Genomic DNA, 22049 nt, shown 5'->3' on the forward strand with positions numbered 1-22049 from the left:
GTCAAAATTTTATTTCTATAGAAAATTGTGTCAAAATTTTATTTCTATAGAAAATTTAGTCAAAATTTTATTTCTATAGAGAATTTTGCCAAAAATTTATTTCTATAGAAAATTTTGTCAAAATTTTATTTCTGAGAAAATTTTGTTTCTATAGCAAGTTTTGTTAAACTTCTATTTCTATAGAAAATTTTGTCAAAATTTTATTTCTATAGAAAATTTTGTTAAAATTTTATTTTTATAGAAAAATTTTTCAAAATTTTATCTCTATAGAAACTTTTATTTTATGAAATTATTATTATTTATTTTATGAGATTGAAGTCATGGACCGTCATCGGAATGTATATTAAATCAAACAGAAAATCCGGCAAACCTGTACATTTTCCCTATTCTTGATCTTCTTGATGGTGGCATCTTTAATATTCTCTCGTTGCCGGTGGCTAAAGTTGCATTGCTCTTTTTGACCATGGTGCATAAATAACAGCACCTTTTCTTCGTTTTGCACACAGCGACGAGTTCTCAAGTGGCCTTCAAATGTCGTAAATGCGTTATTGTTGATTTGCCTTGAAAGTCTGTGGTGAAAATAAAATACGTCCGCATATCTTTCAGTGGATGGACCTACATACAATTTTCTCATCCATACACATGCTCCATAAAGTCCGTCCTGGTCATTGCATTGGTCTGTCCTCACATCAAGACACCTTATTTTTAGTATGCGCGGTTTCCTTAGATGCTTCAAATGTCTGTGGATTTAAAAAAGAAATTCAAAAAGAAAAAAGTTTTTTCGCATCTTGTGAAGTTTCTGCCTTGGATATTGATATCTGTGTGGTTACAGGTTTTTGGCCGATAGACAAACTTATTGCAGGAATTATTTTCTTCTATTGTAGATCGGCCTAGAGAATATAGTGTAAATTTTCATTTTGTGTCTGACCACTTATATGTGATCAATGGGAAAAAGTAGGTTTGTGGACATATGTCGCCAAATTCGTGAAAGTTTTGCATAATTTTGTTTAGTCTATTTTTATCCTTATTGGTGGTGGAAATTTAAGAAAGGAGATACATATGATGAGTTTATTTAAGATTAATATTTTCTATATATATTTAATGGTTTAAGAAATTTTATGTATATTAGTATTTAAGTGAAACTCGCAACAAATTTCGACAGTTGCTTAGCTTTGACTGTAAAATTTTGATGTTGTGTCCTATAGCAATTAAATTTCTACGCAATTTTTTTATTTCATATAAATAAAATTTCGACGAAATTTTCATTGAAATAAATTTTGACAAAGAATTTTTATAGATATACAATTTTGACAAAATATTCTATAGAAATAAAATTTTGACAAAATTTTCTATGGAAATTTTATATGAAAATAAAATGTTGACGAAATTTTCTATGGAAATAAAACTTAGAATAAATTTTCTATAGACATAAAATTTTGAAAAAGTTTCGATGGAAATAAAATTTTGACAAAACTTTCTATAGAAATAAAATTTTGACAAAATTTTCTAAAGAAATAAAATTTTGACAAAATTTTCCATAGAAATAAAATTTTGACAAAATTTGCTATAGAAATAAAATGTTGGCAAAATTTTCTATTGAAATTAAATTTTGACAAAATTTTCTATAGAAATAAAATTTTGACAAAATTTTCCATAGGAATAAAATTTTGACAAAATTTTCTATTAAAATAAAAAAATTTTTTTATAAATAAAATGTTGACAAAATTTTCTATAGAAATACTATTTAGACAATACTTCCTATAGAAATAAAATTGTGACAAAATTTTCTATAGAAATAAAATTTTGACAACATTTTCTATAGAAATAAAATTTAGAAGAAATTTTCTATTGAAATAAAATTTTGACAAAATTTTCTATAGAAATAAAATTTTTACAAAATTTTCTATAGAAATAAAATTTTTACAACATTTTCTATAGAAATAAAATTTTGACAAAAATTTCTATAGAAATAAAATTTTGACAACATTTTCTATAGAAATAAAATTTAGTTGAAATTTTCTATTGAAATAAAATTTTGACAAAATTTTCTATAGAAATAAAACTTTGACAACATTTTCTATAGAAATAAAATTTAGTTGAAATTTTCTATTGAAATAAAATTTTGACAAAATTTTCTATAGAAATAAAATATTGACAAAATTTTCTATAGTAATAAAATTTTGACAAAATTTTCTATAGAAATAAAATTTTGACAAAATTGCCTATAGAAATAAAATTTTGACAAAATTTTCTATAGAAATAAAATTTTGACAAAATTTTCTATAGAAATAAAATTTTGACAAAATTGCCTATAGAAATAAAATTTTGACAAAATTTTCTATAGAGATAATATTTTGACAATACTTTCTATAGAAATAAAATTTTGACAATACTTTCTATAGAAATGAAACGTTGACAAAATTTTCTATAGAAATAAAATTTTGACAACATTTTCTATAGAAATAAAATTTAGTTGAAATTTTCTATTGAAATAAAATTTTGACAAAATTTTCTATAGAAATAAAATTTTGACAACATTTTCTGTAGAAATAAAATTTTGGCAAAATTTACTAATAAATAAAATTTTGGCAAAATTTTCTTATAAATAAAATGTTGACAAAATTTTCTATAGAAATGAAATTTTGACAACATTTTCTATAGAAATAAAATTTAGAAGAAATTTTCTATTGAAATAAAATTTTGACAAAATTTTGCTATAGAAATAAAATTTTTACAACATTTTCTATAGAAATAAAATTTTGACAAAAATTTCTATAGAAATAAAATTTTGACAAAATTTTCTATAGAAAAAAATTTTACAAAATTTTCTATAGAAATAAAATTTTGGCAAAATTTTCCATAAAAATAAAATTTTTGACAAAATTTTCTAAGAAATAAAATTTTGACAAAATTTTTTATTGAAATAAAATTTTGACAAAATGTTCTATAGAAATAAAATATTGACAAAATTTTCTATAGTAATAAAATTTTGTAAATTTTTCTATAGAAATAAAATTTTGACAAAATTGCCTATAGAAATAAAAATTCTATAGAAATAAAATTTTGACATTTTCTATAGAAATAAAATTTAGAAGTAATTTTCTATAGAGATAATATTTTGACAATACTTTCTATAGAAATAAAATTTTGACAATACTTTCTATAGAAATGAAACTTTGACAAAATTTTCTATAGAAATAAAATTTTGACAACATTTTCTATAGAAATAAAATTTAGTTGAAATTTTCTATTGAAATAAAATTTTGACAAAATTTTCTATAGAAATAAAATTTTGACAACATTTTCTGTAGAAATAAAATTTTGGCAAAATTTACTAATAAATAAAATTTTGGCAAAATTTTCTTATAAATAAAATGTTGACAAAATTTTCTATAGAAATGAAATTTTGACAATACTTTCTAAAGAAATAAAATATTGACACAATTTTTTATAGAAATAAAATTTTGACAAAATTTTCTAATAAATAAAATTTTGGCAAAATTTTCTATAGAAATGAAATTTTGACACAACTTTCTATAGAAATAAAATGTTGACAAAATTTTCTAAAGAAATTAAATTCTGACACAGTTTTCTATAGAAATAAAAGTTTGGCATAATTTTCTAAAAAGTAAAATTTTGGCAAAATTTTCTTATAAATAAAATTTTGACAAAATTTTCTATAGAAATACTATTTAGACAATACTTTCTATAGAAATAAAATTGTGACAAAATTTTCTATAGAAATAAAATTTTGACAACATTTTCTATAGAAATAAAATTTAGAAGAAATTTTTTATTGAAATAAAATTTTGACAAAATTTGCTATAGAAATAAAATTTTTACAACATTTTCTATAGAATTAAAATTTTGACAAAAATTTCTATAGAAATAAAATTTTGACAAAATTTTCTATAGAAAAAAATTTTACAAAATTTTCTATAGAAATAAAATTTTGGCAAAATTTTCCATAAAAATAAAATTTTTGACAAAATTTTCTAAGAAATAAAATTTTGACAAAATTTTTTATTGAAATAAAATTTTGACAAAATTTTCTATAGAAATAAAATATTGACAAAATTTTCTATAGTAAAAAAATTTTGCAAAATTTTCTATAGAAATAAAATTTTGACAAAATTGCCTATAGAAATAAAAATTCTATAGAAATAAAATTTGACAACATTTTCTATAGAAAAAAAATTTAGAAGAAATTTTCTATAGAGATAATATTTTGACAATACTTTCTATAGAAATAAAATTTTGACAATACTTTCTATAGAAATGAAACTTTGACAAAATTTTTTATAGAAATAAAATTTTGACAACATTTTCTATAGAAATAAAATTTAGTTGAAATTTTCTATTGAAATAAAATTTTGACAAAATTTTCTATAGAAACAAAATTTTGACAAAATTTTCTGTAGAAATAAAATTTTGACAAAAGTTTCTGTAGAAATAAAATTTTCTATAGAAATAAAATTTTGACAAAATTTTCTATAGAAATAACATTTAGAAGACATTTTCTGTTGAAATAGAATTTTAGGAAAATTTTCCATAGATATAAAATTCTGACAAAATTTTCCATAGAAAAAAAATTGATAAAATTTTCTATAGAAATAAAATGTTGACAAAATTTTCGATGGAAATAAAATTTCGACGAATTTGTCAACAAAAATAAAATTTGGACGTAATTTTCTATATAAATGAAATTTCGACGAAAATTTCTATAGAAATAGAATTTTGAAAAAAGTTTCTATAGAAACAAACTTTTGATAAACATTTCCGTAGAAAAGAAAATTTTGATAAAATTTTCTATGGAACTAAAATTTTAACAAAATTTTCAATAGAAATAAAAATTTGACAAAATTTTCTATAGAAATAAAATTTTAACAAAATTTTCTATAGAAATAAAATTTTAACAAAATTTTCAATAGAAATAAAAATTTGACAAAATTTTCTATAGAAATAAAATTTTGATAAGATTTTCTATAGCAATAAAATTTTGACAAAATAATCTATAAAAATAAAATTTCGACGAAGTTTTCTATAGGAATGAAATTTCGAAATTTTCTATAGAAATAAAATTTTGTCGAAATTTTCTATGGAAATAATGTTTTGTCGAAATGTTCTTTAGAAATAAAATTATGTCGAAATTTTCTTTAAAGATAAAATTTCGACTAAATTTTCAAAATTTTGACACAATTTTTGATAGAAATAAAATGTTGACGGAATTTTCAGAAATGAAGTTTGGACGGTATTTTCTGTGGAAATAAACCGTTTTCCCAAATAAATTTGAAAAACATGCATTTGCTATGTTGGTTAAACTACTCTTGTGGTTTAGTCAACGCATGGTTTTAACGTGAAATCAAAACAATGATAATAAAAAAAAACTTCGACAAAAATGTTCTTCAAAATTAATGTTTGAGGTAGTACATTTGTCGAGATGATCATATATTGTTTGTAATGAAAATTTGATACATACTGTAGCCATTATCTACTCCGTATATTTTTTCTCTGTGCACTAAATTAAATTGACTATAGCTTAATTTAAATGAAACTCTCTATTATAGCCCAATAGTATTGCTTTAGAGTTATAATTCAATTAATTATCTAATCTGACTTTGACCTTTGTTCAAATTTATTTAAATGGAAGTAAGAATTTATGTTCCACTTTTCTGCTATCTGTAGATCTAGAAAACAGGTTTTTTTCCTAAACACTGCAAAATTTAGAAAGAATTTTTTAATAACAATAATTCACAATTGTCTGTGTTCCTGACGTTTAAGTCTAACAAATTAGATGATTCAATAAAGATAAGAATTAACATTTTGTTGTTTGAGTTGTTTTTGACCAAACAAAATAGGAAAAAAACAAAAAATGAACAACATCGTATTTTTGCTATGGTCAACATAATTTTTGGCCCACGGGGAAAATATATGTAGGTTGTATAGGAAAGACCAATAAACTTTGTGAAGTAAAAACAATGAAAATTGCTTAACCACAAAAGTAATTAGTTGCAAAAAAAAAAAAAAAACAAACCAAGAAACAAAAGCAATACAATTTAAAAAATCATTAACAGCAGAGTAAAAATCACTTTAAAAGAATTATGAAAACACTTTTGGAAAATAACAACATTACACCATTTAGGGAGGCGGGAGGTGAAGAAAGAAAATAATTATTGTGGTCGAGAATAAATGGACTGTGATAATTAAAAAAGAATCTCTATTTTCCAATAGTTCTATAAAAGGACTTTGGCATAAGATGTCGACGATTACAAACTAAGCGAAAAATCAAGTTCTGACACATATTTTAGTAAGTTGGTTAACGAAAAAGGGTGATACAAATGTAACACAACACAGCAAAAAATATCATCAAAATATTTCCAATTAAAAAGTTGATTGAAGTTGAAAATATTTGCAATTAATAAATTAATTGATACAATTGACTTTTTAATCAAGATAGAAACATCAAGTTAATTCAGTCAACGATTTAACATTTTTAAATTTTTAATTAAAAAAATAATTGATATAGTTTTTCCGAGTTTTTATCAAACTCGGAAGACTTAAGACTTAATTTATTTCAGACAATCAATTTTTTGAATAAATCTAAAAACACTAACGGCCATTTTCATGTAGCTCCGTTAGGCTATAACTGCCAGTTAACAGAAAGTAAATTGCAAATATCTTCTCTTCGGTTAACTTTAACTGAAAAACTTTCGTCAGTTAAGTTCCTAATTCGCATATGGAATATATAGGCAAGATGACAGCTTCGACCATAATATGGTTTAAAAGTTGGTCAGTTAACGGAACACTGACGGAGCTTTATGAAAATGGGGTAAGTCAGTTATGAAAAAATTAACTGTCAGTTATTAAAAAATAATTAAAAAATTAACTGAGTTTTGCAATCAACATCAATAAATTTGTTAATTGAATCAATTAAAAAATTAATTGAAATTTGCTAATGGAATAATTAATTTTTTAATCAATTATTTTTTTATGCCCAACTTTGATTGAAGACATTTCAATTAAAACAAGTATATACGGCCGTAAGTTCGGCCAGGCCGAATCTTATTTACCCTCCACCATGGATTGCATAGAAACTTCTACTAAAGACGGTCATCCATAATTAAATTACTTGGGTTGCGGCCGATGGCAAGAAATCTTAAAACTTCTTCATCATCATCTAAATTGTAAGTTAGTTCATGCGGGATATATAGTAGACAAAAGGAAGGTCGATTAAATACGTATATATTCAGTTCTTGAACGGTATATATAGGGAAGAAATAATTACGATCCGATATGAACTTTTGTGCGGTAATTATAAAGCCAGAAGAAATTTTGGGGTCGTTTTATGTGGGGCTATATACAATTATGAACACGAGTCTACCAAAAATGACAGATTTTTACTGTTTGGTAGAATTCTTAATGTTTTGGAAGATTTTGCAGAATATTCCTCTCCAACTATGAAATGCTTCATAAATTTTCTATAGGAATAACAAAATTTCCTTTAGAAATATAAAATTTGGACAACATTTTCTATGGCAATAAAATGTTGGTAGATTAGTTTTAGCTCGAGTGGCAATCGTGATTTTTCTGTGATTGGGGATCGGTTTATATAAGGGCTATATATAATTATGGACCGATATGGACCAAATCTGGCATGGTTGTTAGGGAGCCACCGTGGTGCAATGGTTAGCATGCCCGCCTTGCATTCACAAGGTCGTGGGTTCGATTCCTGTTTCGACCGAACACCAAAAAGTTTTTCAGCGGTGGATTATCCCACCTCAGTAATGCTGGTGACATTTCTGAGGGTTTCAAAGCTTCTCTAAGTGGTTTCACTGCAATGTGGAACGCCGTTCGGACTCGGCTATAAAAAGGAGGTCCCTTGTCATTGAGCTTAACATGGAATCGGGCAGCACTCAGTGATAAGAGAGAAGTTCACCAATGTGGTATCACAATGGACTGAATAGTCTAAGTGAGCTTGATACATCGGGCTGCCACCTAACCTAACCTAACCTAACCTAGGGACTATATACTAATACCTCGTACCAAATTTCAACCGGATCGGATGAAATTAGCTTTTCTTAGAGGCTCCGCAAACCAAATCTGGGGATCGGTTTATATGGGGGCTATATATAATTATGGACCGTTGTGGACCAATTTTTGCATGTTTGTTGGAGACCATATACTAACACCAAGTACCAAATTTTAGCCAGATCGGATGAAATTTGCTCCTCCAAGAGGCTCCGGAGGTCACATATGGGGATCGGTTTATATAAGGGCTATATATAATTATGGACCGATGTGGACCAATTTTGCATTGTTGTTAGAGACCATATACTAACACCAAGTACCAAATTTCAGCCGAATCGGATGAAATTTGGTTCTCTTAGAGGCTCCGCAAGCCAAATCGGGGGATCGGTTCATATGGGGGCTATATATATAGCTTTGAACCGATATGGAGATCGGTTTATATGGGGGCTATATATAATTATGGATCGATGTGGACCAATTTTTGCATGTTCGGGGATCGGTTTTTTATACCCTGCTCCACACTGTGGAACAGGGTATTATAAGTTAGTGCATATGTTTGCAACAACCAGAAGGAGACGAGATAGACACATGGTGTCTTTGGCAAAAATGCTCAGGGTGGGCTCCTGAGTCGATATAGCCATGTCCGTCTGTCCGTGAACACATTTTTGTAATCAAAGTTTAGGTCGCAGTTTTAGTCCAATCGACTTCAAATTTGGCACAAGTATGTGTTTTGGCTCAGAATAGATCCCTATTTATTTTGGAAGAAATCGGTTCAGATTTAGATATAGCTCCCATATATATAATTCGCCAGATATGGACTTATATGGCCCCAGAAGCCAGAGCTTTACCCTAATTTGCTTAAAATTTTGCACAAGAAGAACAATTAGTACTATAGTCAAGTGTGCCAAATTTTATTGAAATCGGTTCAGATTTAGATATAGCTCCCATATATATCTTTCGCCCGATATGGACTAATACTGTCCCAGAAGCCAGAGTTTTACCCCAATTTGGTTGAAATTTTGCACAGGGAGTAGAATTAGCATTGTAGCTATGCGTGCCAAATTTGGTTGAAATCGGTTCAGATTTAGATATAGCTCCCATATATAGCTTTCGCCCGATTTACACTCATATGACCACAGAGGCACATTTTTAACTCCGATTTTGTTGAAATTTTGCACAGGGAGTAGAATTAGCTTTGTTGCTATGCGTGTCAAATTTGGTTGAAATCGGTTCAGATTTAGATATAGCTCCCATATATATGTTTTTCTGATTTCGACAAAAATGGTCAAAATACCAACATTTTCCTTGTAGAATCGCCACTGCTTAGTCGAAAAGTTGTGAAAATAACTCTAATTTTCCTAAACTTATAATACATATATATCGAGCGATAAATCATAAATAAACTTTTTCGAAGTTTCCTTAAAATTGCTTCAGATTTAAACGTTTCCCATATTTATACCCTTCACCACTACTGTGGTACAGGGTATAATAAGTTTGTGCATTTGTATGTAACGCCAAGAAGGAGTAATCATAGACCAACCTTTTAGTATACGGATCGGCTTAGAATTAAATTCAGAGTCGATTTAGCGATGTCTGTCTGTCTGTCTGTCTGTCTGTCCGTCTGTCTGTTCATCTGTTGATGTATTTTTGTGTGCAAAGTACAGCTCGCAGTTTTAGTCCGATTGTCCTAAAATTTGGTATAGGGTCCTGTTTCGGCTCAAAGACGGTCCCTATTGATTTTGGAAAAAATCGGTTCAGATTTCGATATAGCTGCTATATATATTTTTCACCGATCTGGTCATAATTGGCGTGTATATCAACCGATCTTCCTCAAATTCCGCACATCCGAATATTTCATGGGTCTCGAAAAACTTGCAGAATATCAGCCAAATCGGTTCAGATTTAGATATAGCTCCCATATATAGCTTTCGCCCGATTTACACTCATTTGCCCACAGAGGCCAATTTTTTGCTCCGATTTAGTTGAAATTTTGCATAGGGAGTAGAATTAACATTGTAACTATGCGTGCCAAATTTGGTTGAAATCGGTTAAGATTTGGATATATCTCCCATATATAGATTTCGCCCGATTTACACTCATATGACCACAGAGGCCAATTTTTAACACCGATTTAGTTGAAATTTTGCACAGGGAGTAGAATTAGCATTGTAGCCATGCTTGCCAAATTTGGTTGAAATCGGTTCAGATTTAGATATATCTCCCATATATAGCTTTCGCCCGATTTACACTCATATGACCACAGAGGCCAATTTTTAACTCCGATTTAGTTGAAATTTTGCACAGGGAGTAGAATTAGCATTGTAACTATGCGTGCCAAATTTGGTTGAAATCGGTTCAGATTTGGATATATCTCCCATATATAGCTTTCGCCCGATTTACACTCATATGACCACAGGGCCAATTTTTAACTCCGATTTAGTTGAAATTTTGCACAGAGAGTAGAATTAGCATTGTTGCTATGCGTGCCAAATTTGGTTGAAATCGGTTCAGATTTAGATATAGCTCCCATATATATGTTTTTCTGATTTCGACAAAAATGGTCAAAATACCAACATTTGCCTTGTAAAATCGCCACTGCTTAGTCCAAAAGTTGTAAAAATGACTCTTATTTTCCTAAACTTCTAATACATATATATCGAGCGATAAATCATAAATAAACTTTTGCGAAGTTCCCTTAAAATTGCTTCAGATTTAAACGTTTCCCATATTTTTTTACTAACATTGTGTTCCACCTTAGTGCACTAGCCGACTTAAATTTTGAGTCTATAGATTTTGTAAAAGTCTATCAAATTCTGTCCAAATCGAGTGATATTTAAATGTATGTATTTGGGACAAACCTTTATATATAGCACCCAACACATTTGACGGATGTGATATGGTATCGAAAATTTAGATCTACAAAGTGGTGCTGGGTATAATATAGTCGGCCCCGCCCGACTTTAGACTTTCCTTACTTGTTTTTTACTAACATTGTGTTCCACCCTAGTGCATTAGCCGACTTAAATTTTGAGTCTATAGATTTTGTAGAGGTCTATCAAATTCTGTCCAGATCGAGTGATATTTTAATGTATGTATTTGGGACAAACCTTTATATATAGCCCCCAACACATTTAACGGATGTGATATGGTATCGAAAATGTAGATGTACAAAGTGGTGCAGGGTATAATATAGTCGGCCCCGCCCGACTTTAGACTTTCCTTACTTGTTTTTTAATTGTATCAATTAATTTCGTGATTGAATCAGATTTTTTTTTGTGTGCACAAGTTAATCGTGAATCAGACATTGATATAGAATAAATTTAGTAAAATAAACTTAAATTAATTTATATTAATTTGGGTTAAATTAAATGGTAATTAAAGCTTATAGGGTGAATTCTCTAGGCGCGGCACTAGCAGGCAAACCCAGAAAAGGAATAAAATCATCTCATAGAGCAAAATGTTATTTGTGGACGGTGAACATGTAACTTGATGCTTGACGCAACATATGCCCCTTATATTGAAATTTCTGATGCTTAGAAATTATTTGGCGAAAAAGTTTAATCACCCTGGCCTTTATATCTTTGAGAGTTGTACAACTTTTACCTCACTTCAACGATATCCGGATGAAGAAGGCATAAAGATAAAAGGCAATGTTGGTCTTTGCTTTTGACTTTAATCATAAAATAATCTCTAAAACTTGTTTTGTGGTTAAGCATGAATACATGCGAGTTTTGACTTTTCGTTCTTATATATATATATTTTTTTTTTGTTATAAGTTTTGTTTTCCTTTTTTGCGTTAAGTCTTCCTTTCTTTTCGGTTTTTTATCTCTTAAGAGTTTTTATGTTAGCATTTTTATTTTTCTGTAATGATTGTTATTTTATGAACTTTCCTATAATTTTGCAATATCTCTTTAAAGCGTAACCATCCGACAGATCCAAAGCAAAGCAACGAAAGGTAAGCATTCAGTTATCATTAACCACAGCGGCGGCAATAACAATAATAATTTCTTTACTTATTTTTTTTTTATTTGAAATTAAAAATTGTTGCTAACATTATGTTCAGTGGTCAAATGAAAAAATCAAAGTAGGAATCTCTTCAATAATACAGAATCATCAGAGCAGAACATTTATACCTGAGGGAATTTAGAAATAATAATCACCGGAATTATGGCCACATGGCTCCATGATATGCCACAACATGATAACTGTTTTAGGCTTAACCAAAAGGTTTTTTTCGTGAGTTATGACTTACCAGTACAAGGTTGTGGTGCAAAATCTGCATGATAAAAATCAATAAGTTTTTATAGTTTCGTTAAAATTTAAAAATAGGCATTTAGTTTGAATAGGTATTTAATTTGAAATAGTTTTCAAATGCATTTCACTAGATTATTTTTTTGTTTTTAATTTGACAAAATAAAAAAAAAAAACAAGTATATACGGCCGTAAGTTCAGCCATGCCGAATCTTATATACCCTCCACCATGGAATGCGTAGAAACTTCATCCACAATTGAATTACTTAGGTTGCGGCCGATGGCAAGGCATCTTAAAACTTCTTTACATCATCTTCTAAATTGTAAGTTAGTCCATGCGGGATATATATTAGACAAAAAAAGTTCGATTAAATTCGTATATATTCAGTTCTTAACCGGTATATATAGAGAAAAATAATAATCGATAAGAACTTTTGTGCGGTAATTATAGAGCCAGAATTGAAACTTGCTGAAATTGGTAGATTGCTAGAATTCTTGATATTTTGGACGATTTTTCAAAATTCTAATAATCTCCAACTATGAAATGCTTCATAAATTTTCTATAAAAATAAAATTCGGACAAAAGTTTCTATAAAAATAAAATTCGGACAAAATTTTCTACAGAAATAAAATTTTGACAAAATTTTCTATAGAAATTATATTTTGACAATATTTCGTAAAGACATAATATGTTGACAAAATTTTCTATAGAAATATAAAAATTTGACAAATTTTGGTAGATAATTTTTAGCTCGAGTGGCAATCGTGATTTTTCTGTGATTGGGGATCGATTTATTAGAGGGCTATATATAATATAGAACGATACGGACCAATTTTGGCATGGTTGTTATCGGCCACACACTAGCGAAATGTACCAAATTTCAACCGGTACATTTCGCTAGTGTGTGGCCTTCAAGAGGCTCCGCAAGCCATACCTGGGGATCGGTTTATATGGGGGCTATATATAATTATGAACCGATATGGACCAATTTTTGCATGGTTGTTAGAGACCATATACCACCACGTACTAAGTTTCAACCGGATCGAATGAATTTCGCTCCTCCATGGGGCTCCGGAGATCAAATATGGGGATCGGTGTGTATAAGGGCTTTATATAATTATGGACCGATATGGAAAAATTTTTGCATGGTTGTTAGAGACTATATACCAACACCATGTTCCAAATTTCAGCCGGATCGGATGAAATTTGCTTCTTTTAGAGGCTTCGCAAGCCAAATTTGGGGATTGGTTTATAAGGGGTCTATACATAATTATGGACCGATGTGGTCCAATTTTTGCATGGTTGTTAGAGACCATATACCAATACCATGTACCAAATTTCAGCCGGATCGGATAAAATTTGCTTCTCTTAGAGGCTCAGCAAGCCAAATCTGGGGATAAGTTTATATGGGGGCTATATATAATTATGGACCGATGTGGACCAATTTTTGCATGTTTGTTAGAAACCACATACCAATACCACGTACCAAATTTCAACCGGATCGGATGAAATTTGCTTCTCTTAGAGGCTCCGCAAGCCAAATCTGGGGATCGGTTTATATGGGGGCTATATATAATTATGGATCGATGTGGATCAATTTTTGTATGGTTGTTAGAGACCATATAGGAACACCATGTACCAAATTTCAGCTAGATCGGATGAAATTTGAGACCATATACGAACACCATGTACCAAGTTTCAGCTAGATCGGATGAAATATGCTTCTCTTAGAGGCTCTGCAAGCCAAATCTTGGAGCCCGTTTTTTATATGGTGACCTCTGATTATACCCTTCACCACTACTGTGGAACAGGGTATTATAAGTTAGTGTATATATTTGCAACACCCACAAGTAGACGAGATAGACATATGGTGTCTATGGCAATATTGCTTAGTGCCCGCCCCTGAGTCGATCTAGCCATGTCCGTCCGTCCGTCTGTCTGTGAACACATTTTTGTGATCAAAGTCTAGGTCGCAATTCAGTTTCGTTTTTATACCCTAAACCACATAGTGGTCAGGGTATAATAAGTTTGATCTGCCAAAAAATGTGCCTACCAGAAATATTGATTTTAGACCCCATAAAATATATACCGATCGACTCAGAATCACCTCAAAATTTCATCGAAATCGGTTCAGATTTAGATATAGCTCCCATATATATGTATCGCCCGATTTTGCCAAATTAGGTCATAAAACCCTTATTTATCAACTGATCATAATCAAAGTTGGCTTAATGTAATCTTCTATAGCACTAACTATATGTGCAAAAAATCACCGAAATCGGTTCAGATTTAGCTATAGCTCCCATATATATGTACCGCCCGATTTTCCCAAATTTGGCCACAAAACCTTTATTTATCAACTGATCTTACTCAAAGTTGGCTAAATGTAATATTCTGTAGTACTAACTATATGTGCAAAAAATCATCGAAATCGGTTCAGATTTAGCTATAGCTCCCATATATATGTACCGCCCGATTTTTCTAAATTTGGCCACAAAACCTTTATTTATCAACTGATCTTACTCAAAGTTGGCTAAATGGAATCTTCTATAGTTCTTACTATATGTGCAAAAAATCATCGAAATCGGTTCAGATTTAGCTATAGCTCCCATATATGTGTACCGCCCGATTTTTCTAAATTTGGCTATAAAACTTTTATTTATCAACCGATAGTACTCAAAGTTGGCCAAATGTAATCTTCTATAGCACTAACTATATGTGCAAACAATTATCGAAATCGGTTCAGATATAGATATAGCTCCCATATATATGTATAGCCCGATTTTCCCAAATTTGGCCATAGACCCCTTATTTATTATCCGATCTTACTCACAGTTGGCTAGATCCAGTCCTCTATAGTACTAACGGTATGTGCAAAATTTCATCGAAATCGGTTCAGATGTAAAGGGTGATTCTTTTGAGGTTAGGATTTTCATGCATTAGTATTTGACAGATCACGTGGGATTTCAGACATGGTGTCAAAGAGAAAGATGCTCAGTATGCTTTGACATTTCATCATGAATAGACTTACTAACGAGCAACGCTTGCAAATCATTGAATTTTATTACCAAAATCAGTGGCAGAAAATCCGCTTTTTTATCGACAAATTTTGTTCAGCGATGAGGCTCATTTCTGGTTGAATGGCTACGTAAATAAGCAAAATTGCCGCATTTGGAGTGAAGAGCAACCAGAAGCCGTTCAAGAACTGCCCATGCATCCCGAAAAATGCACTGTTTGGTGTGGTTTGTACGCTGGTGGAATCATTGGACCGTATTTTTTCAAAGATGCTGTTGGACGCAACGTTACGGTGAATGGCGATCGCTATCGTTCGATGCTAACAAACTTTTTGTTGCCAAAAATGGAAGAACTGAACTTGGTTGACATGTGGTTTCAACAAGATGGCGCTACATGCCACACAGCTCGCGATTCTATGGCCATTTTGAGGGAAAACTTCGGAGAACAATTCATCTCAAGAAATGGACCGGTAAGTTGGCCACCAAGATCATGCGATTTGACGCCTTTAGACTATTTTTTGTGGGGCTACGTCAAGTCTAAAGTCTACAGAAATAAGTCAGCAACTATTCCAGCTTTGGAAGACAACATTTCCGAAGAAATTCGGGCTATTCCGGCCGAAATGCTCGAAAAAGTTGCCCAAAATTGGACTTTCCGAATGGACCACCTAAGACGCAGCCGCGGTCAACATTTAAATGAAATTATCTTCAAAAAGTAAATGTCATGGACCAATCTAACGTTTCAAATAAAGAACCGATGAGATTTTGCAAATTTTATGCGTTTTTTTTTTTAAAAAAAGTTATCAAGCTCTTAACAAATCACCCTTTAGATATAGCTCCCATATATGTATTGCCCGATTTTGAAAAAATTGTCCCTTAGAACTTTTTGTTTGACTATAGAAGCCTCATTTCTTAACAGATCTTACTTTGCACTTTGCACAAGGTAACCTTTTGTGGTATTAATCAAACCTGCAAAATATTATGTAAATTGGTTCAGATTTACATATAGCTTCCATATATATGCATCGCTCGATTTTCCCAAATTTGGCCATAATACTCTTATTTATTAACTAATGTTACTCAAATTTCAAATTTTGATATACTAGCCGATCGTACTTATACGTACTTGTAGCTCTTACATAAGAATAGTGCTCGATTTTTACAAATTTGTATTTATTACCCACACTAATTAAGAGATTTTCTCTTTTTTAATAATGGGCTCAATATTAGTGGCATACTAACTCCGAAGGTGCAATATCAACTACAGCCAGCACAGAAAAACATTTCACGAAAATTTTTATACCCTCCATCATAGGATGGGGGTATATTAACTTTGTCATTCCGTTTGTAACACATCGAAATATTGCTCTAAGACCCCATAAAGTATATATATTCTGGTTCGTGGTGAAATTCTGAGTCGATCTAAGCATGTCCGTCCGTCCGTCCGTCTGTTGAAATCACGCTAACTTCCGAACGAAACAAGCTATCGACTTGAAACGTGGCACAAGTAGTTGTTATCGATGTAGGTCGGATGGTATTGAAAATGGGCCATATCGGTCCACTTTTACGTATAGCCCCCATATAAAGGGACCCTCAGATTTGGCTTGTGGAGCCTCTAACAGAAGCATATTTCATCCCATCCCGCTGAAATTTGGTACATGGTGTTGGTATATAGTCTCTAACAACCATGCAAAAATTGGTCCACATCGGTCCATAAATATATATAGCCCCCATATAAACCGATCCCCAGATTTGGCTTGCGGAGCCTAAAAGAGAAGCAAATTTCATTCTATCCGCCTGAATTTTGGTACATAATATTGTTTTATGGTCTCTAATAATCATGCAAAAATTGGTTCACATCGGTTCATAATTATATATAGCCGCCATATAAACCGATCCCCAGATTTGGCTTGCGAAATCTCCAAGAGAAGCAAATTTCATCCAATCCGGTTGTAATTTGGAACATGGTGTTAGTATATGATCTTTAACAACCGTGCCAGAATTGGTCCATAATTATATATAGCCCTCATATAAAACGTTCTCCAGATTTGACCTCCGGAGCCTCTTGGAGGAGCAAAATTCATCCGATCCGGTTTAAATTAGGAACGTGGTGTTAGTATATGGTCGCTAACAACCATACCAAAATTGGTCCAATCACACAAAAATTGGTCCATATCGGTTCATAATCATGGTTACCACTAGAGCCAAAAATAATCTACCAAAATTTTATTTCTATAGAAATTTTGTCAAAATTTTATTTATAGAGAAAATTTTGTTAAAATTTTATTCGGTTCATAATAAAATTTTCATCATTGTCAAAATTTTATTTCTATAGAAAATTTTGTCAAAATTTTATTTCTATAGAAAATTTTGTTCAAATTTTATTCGGTTCATAATCATGGTTGCCACTCGAGCCAAAAATAATCTACCAAGATTTTATTTCTATAGAAAATTTTGTCAAAAGTTTATTTCTATAGAAAATTTTGTTAAAATTTTATTTCTGTAGAAATTTTTGTCAAAATTTTCTTTCTATAGAAAATTTTGTCAAAGTTTTTATTTCTATAGAAAATTTTGTGAAAATTTTATTTATATAGAAAATTTTGTTAAAATTTTATTTCTGTAGAAAATTTTGTCCAAAATTTTATGTCTACTTTGTCTAACTGAATTATATACGTATTGGATCGATCTTTTTTGATTTAATATATACCACGTATGGACTTACATACAATTTAGAAGATGGTGTTAGGAGGTTTTAAGATACCTTGCCATCGGCAAGCGTTACCGCAACTTAAGTAATTCGATTGTGGATGGCAGTGTTTAGAAGAAGTTTCTACGCAATCCATGATGGAGGGTACATAAGCTTCGGCCTGGCTGAACTTACGGCCGTATATACTTGTTTCAATTAAAATCTTAATTGTGTTTTAAAAAATATTCAATTAAAAAAGTTAATTGAATCAACGAATTTTTTAATTGAAATAAAAATCAATCACACAAATTAATAGTAAATTTAAAAAATTAATTGGATCAATTAATTTCGTGATTGATTCAGAATTTTTTGTTTGTTTTGTGAGTGTTGCAAGAAGTAGGGGAAATTCCCTATATGTAGGTTTTTTTCTAATATTTAGCGTCTTGTAGGGACGTAGGGCCCCAATGTAGGGACATTTTCACCCAACACAATTTGTAACAATTTTTACATTTTGATGGCTCTAGAGGAGGAAATTAAAAGCCGGCAAGGCTTGATCTTTAACAATGTTTGTTAAAAACAAGAAATCTAACAAAATTTGAAGATTACCACAAATGTACCAAATAAATATTTCTATAGAAATTTTTGTCAAAACTTTATTCCTGTAGAAAATTTTGTCAACATTTTATTTCTATAGAAAATTTTGTCAAAATTGTATTTCTATAGATTTTTTTTTCAAAATATTATTTTTATAAAAAATTTTCTCAACATTTTATTTCTATAGAATTTTTCCTCAAAATTTTATTTCTATAGAATTTATTATCAAAATTTTATTTCTATAGAAAAAGTCTCAAAAAAAAAATTGTTTATAGAAACTTTTTCCAAAATTTTATTTCTATAGAGATTTAGCAAAAAAGAAAATTACTATTTTTGGTAGAATTCTAAAAACAGTGGCGACCGTGGTGGTAATCCAAATTTATTTTCTACGTTATATACGTTGCATTTTCATGTTGTAAGATAATAAAGTACTTAGAATCATTTTTGTTTTGTAAAATTTGTTTAAATTTAACGAAAAATATTGTAGGGAAAATTGTTTGGGAAAGTAGGGAACTTTTTTGTCCTTGTAGGCAAACCGAACATTTTCCCTGGCAACACTGACTATGAGCTATAGTCAGATTGAGACAAAGCACCCATAAACATGTACCCCTTAATTTTCTTAAATATGCAACTCCCATACCTATATCAATGTTACCCCAGACATGCTTATGATTACTAATTCAGTAAGGATGGTTTAGGGTATGATATAGTCGGCCCCGCCCGACTTTCTGCTTTACTTACTTGTTGCAATTTTTTGTGATGAATGACACTTTTTGTGCCACTTTTTTTGTTGAAATTTTCAACGCTAACGTTTCTTATAAAATATAAAACTTACAGTGTTAGTTTTCAACTAAATAAATATTAAACAATTCACCACAAGTGAATATAAATCGCTGCTTAAACCTAAAAATCGAAATAAATTTTTTAAACCACTTCATACACTTTATTTCGGAGCTCATTGTATAGTGTATTATTAAATTCGAATTTGCTTACATTGTAAATTAAATTACGCAAATCATTTTGATGATCGATTGAAAAATACATCGAGACATGGTTAACTTATTCGCCAGTTCCTCACATGGTAGATTATGTTACCAAATGATAAAGATGATTTGTATCTTTTGTTAAGAGAGGGAATTGCTATGTATGAAGTAATTTCGTTTTTTGTTTTCTTTCTTGTTGTTTGAGGAAAAGACTTTACAATTTGTAACATTATATGGCATGGGGAAATGTTTGCCCACATTGATAGACCGAAGATGGCAAAGAGGCGATGGTTTTTTTTTTTTTTTTTGAAGAAAATGAAGTGAAAACTATAATCATTCCATTCATGCATAAAAATTCATTGAAAGATGATTTTACAAATAAAGCCTCATTTAGTAACGCTTCATAGGCAGTAACATGAAGTGAGCTTTTATGCTCGAAATCATAAGATAATTAAGTAAGTTGTTTGCAATGCAAATACTATGGGAAATAACAAACAAAAACTTTAAATATTTAAGTCCGCATTTTAGCTCTTGTCGACAATGTGATTTTTAATGTTCATAATTGAGTGACAGAAAATTTTCAACTTCAAATCGTTTACTGAAATGATAATCAACTAATTAGTATACGATAATCACTAGCGCCTAGTCAGTTAGTTAATGCTAAAAGCTAGTAATCGGTAGGAGAGATGGAAATAAAATCTGGATTGTGTGGACTCTATGGTATATTACAAACTCAGATTTATCTGGTCGAACGACTCATGTATTTTAGAGTTACGAGGGCGGTTCGGAAACTTCTTAGCCTATCAATGAAAGAGAATAGTTAGTTTTTCAGTTATTTTTTTTATTTTTCAATATAATCTCCTGAAACTTCAATACACTTAGTCCAACGCTTTTCTAGCAATTCTATCCCTTGATTAAAATAGTTTTCCTCAAGGTCTTCAAAATAGTGGTTTACAACTGTAATTGCACCTTCATTTGAGGTAAAACGCTTGCCAGCAAGGAATTTTTTTAGATTTGGGAACAACTAATTATGGACCGATATGGACCAATTTACAAACACCACGTACCAAATTTCAACCGGATCGGATGAATTTTGCTCCTGCAAGAGGCTCCGGATGTCAAATCTAGGAATCGGTTTATATGGGGGCTATATATAATTATGGACCGATATGGACCAATTTTTGGCATGGTTATTAGAGACCATATACTAACACCACGTACAAAATTTCAGCCGGATCGGATGAATTTTGCTCCTGCAAGAGGCTCCGGAGGTCAAATCTGGGAATCGGTTTATATGGGGGCTATATATAATTATGGACCGATATGGACCAATTTTTGCATGGTTGTTAGAGACCAGATACTAATACCATGTACCAAATTTCAGCCGGATCCGATGAAATTTGCTTCTTTTAGAATATCCGCAAACCAAATCTGGGGATCGGTTTATATGGGGGCTATATATAATTATGGACCGATATGGACCAATTTTTGCATGGATATTAGAGACCATATACTTACACCACGTACCAAATTTCAACCGGATCGGATGAAATATGCTACTCTCATAGGCTCCGCAAGCCAAATCTGGGGATCGGTTTATATGGGGGCTATATATAATTATGGACCGATGTGGAGCAATTTTTGCATGGTTGATAAAGACCATATACTAACACCATGTACCAAATTTTAGCCGGATCGGATGAAATTTCCTTCTCTTAGAGGTTCCGAATGCCAAATTGTGGGGTCGGTTTATATGGGGGCTATATATAATTATGGACCGATGTGGATCAATTTTTGCATGGTTGTTAGAGATCATATACTAACATCATGTACCAAATTGCAGCCGGATCGGATGAAATTTGCTTCTCTTAGAAGGCCTGCTAGCCAAATTTGGGCGTCCGTTTATATGGGGGCTAAACGTAAAAGTGGACCGATATGACCCATTTTCAATACCATCCGACCTACGTCAATAACAACTACTTGTGCCAAGTTTCAAGTCGATACCTTGTTTCGTTCCGACGTTAGCGTGATTTCAACAGACGGACGGACGAACATGCTCAGATAGACTCAGAATTTCACCACTACCCAGAATATATATACTTTATGGGGTCTTAGAGCAATATTTCTATGTGTTACAAACGGAATGACAAAGTTAATATTCCCCTATCCTATGGTGGAGGGTATAAAAATGCCGATTAAATACGTATATAATTACGTTTGACAACATTTTCTATAGAAATAAAATTTTGACAAAATAAAACACCACGTTGCAAATTTCAACCGGATCGGATGAATTTTGCTCCTCCAAGAGGCTCCGGAGATAAAATCTGGGGAACGGTTTATATGGGGGCTATATATAATTATGGACCAATTTTTGCATGATTGTTAGATACCATATAACAGCATGTACCAAATTTCAGCCGGATCGGATGAAATTTGCTTCTTTTAGAGGATCCGCAAACCAAATCTGGGGATCGGTTTATATGGGGGTTATA

General features: G+C 30.8%; 1 protein-coding gene across 10 annotated transcripts in view; it reads left to right on the forward strand.

The window, feature by feature from the left end:
* LOC142229417 (uncharacterized) overlaps window positions 1–22049 on the forward strand; it is a 250695-nt gene that overhangs the window by 89367 nt on the left and 139279 nt on the right. For 2 of the 10 annotated variants that reach the window (XM_075299974.1, XM_075299977.1), the window contains one exon: window positions 11946–11983. The exons of the other annotated variants lie outside the window; for them this stretch is intronic. The gene's annotated coding sequence lies outside the window, so the exon portion shown is untranslated. The remainder of the gene's footprint in view (window positions 1–11945; window positions 11984–22049) is intronic. 10 annotated transcript variants of the gene reach the window in all.

Source organism: Haematobia irritans, chromosome 3 (assembly GCF_050003625.1).
Source record: "Haematobia irritans isolate KBUSLIRL chromosome 3, ASM5000362v1, whole genome shotgun sequence".
Lineage (NCBI taxonomy): Eukaryota > Metazoa > Arthropoda > Insecta > Diptera > Muscidae > Haematobia > Haematobia irritans.